The sequence below is a fragment of the Mandrillus leucophaeus genome, unplaced genomic scaffold (genome assembly GCF_000951045.1).
Source record: "Mandrillus leucophaeus isolate KB7577 unplaced genomic scaffold, Mleu.le_1.0 Scaffold508, whole genome shotgun sequence".
NCBI lineage: Eukaryota > Metazoa > Chordata > Mammalia > Primates > Cercopithecidae > Mandrillus > Mandrillus leucophaeus.
In genome coordinates, this window is record NW_012105453.1 from 1977639 (window position 1) to 1979200 (window position 1562).

The window sequence follows — 1562 nt, forward strand, 5'->3', positions numbered from 1 at the left end:
AAGGCAGGCAGATCACGAGGTCAAGAGATCAAGACCATCCTGGCCAACATGGTGAAACCCCGTCTCTACTAAAAATACAAAAACTAGCTGGGTGTGGTGGTGCGTGCCTGTAGTCCCAGCTACTCAGGAGGCTGAGGCAGAAGACTCGCTTGAACCCGGGAGGTGGAGGTTGCAGTGAGCCGAGATAGTGCCATTGCACTTCAACCTGGCAACAGAGAGAAACTCTGTCTCAAAAAAAAGAAAAAAGAAAAAAGAAAAAGAAAAACTAAGTGTTTTGGTGGGGGACGAAGAATAGTCTACTCTGGGCAATTAATTTTATGACCCACTTCAACAATTACCTTAAAAGGCCATAAATTGAATGTGCTAAATTTTCAGCTCTTAAAATTTCCACAATAAAGTATATGATAGTACAAAATCAATGTACAACAAAGTTGTGGTAAACTTATATTGAAATGAAAAATATTTCAATTTCTCCAACCCTTTTTAAGTATATCAAGTTAGAAGGTGCCTTTATGAGAAAGAATAACAAGCATAATTAACAATCATTTAATAAGTCTTGATAAAGTATTTTAGGTGATTTCCCAGAAAAAGAGGACTTAATGACCACAAACACTAGGTAATAAATATTTGCAAGTCAGATGTTTTCCAATTATTTGCTTTCAACAATATCAGGAGAGGACCTAATGGAGTTGTCAGCTGATAGATTATTAAAAATAATTCTTGATGATAGGGCAGTATGTTATTTTTGGCATAGAACTTGGAGAGAGTTCAGAGAGCTAAATCATATTGCTATAATAAAACTCCATCCAAACTTATTTACGTGAACAAGGTTTCCCAGCATTACTTCTATAAAAATGAAAAGTAGGAATAGAATGGATGCTATTCCTTGTCTAACTCTAATAACAAGTAGTATCATGCATGAATACATGAATTAATTAAAGATAAAAGCCTTATTTGGCTGGGCGCAGTGGCTCACGCCTATAATCCCAGCACTTTGGGAGGCCGAGGTAGGTGGATCACGAGGTCAGGAGATCGAAACCATCCTGGTTAACACGGTGAAACCCCGTCTCTACTAAAAATACAAAAAATTAGCCAGGCGTGGTGGCAGGTGCCTGTAGTCCCAGCTACTCGGGAGGCTGAGGCAGAAGAATGGCCAGAACTTGGGAGGTGGAGGTTGCAGTGACCCAAGATCGTGCCACTGCACTCCAGCCTGGGTGACAGAGCGAGACTGCATCTCAAAACAAACAAACAAACAAAAAAATGCCTTATTCATTTCAGTAAGAGATACGAGGCGGGTGGATCACCTGAGGTCGGGAGTTTGAGACCAGCCTGACCAATACGGAGAAACCCCGTCTCTACTAAAAATACAAAATTAGCCGGGCGTGGTGGTGCATACCTGTAATCCCAGCTACTCCAGAGGCTGAGGCAGGAGAATCGCCTGAATCGCTTGAACCTAGGAGGCGGAGGTTGCGGTCCGCCGAGATCGGGCCATTGCACTCCAGCCTGGGCAATAAGAGTGAAACTCCGTCTCAAATAAAATAAAAGAGATACATTACTTTTTT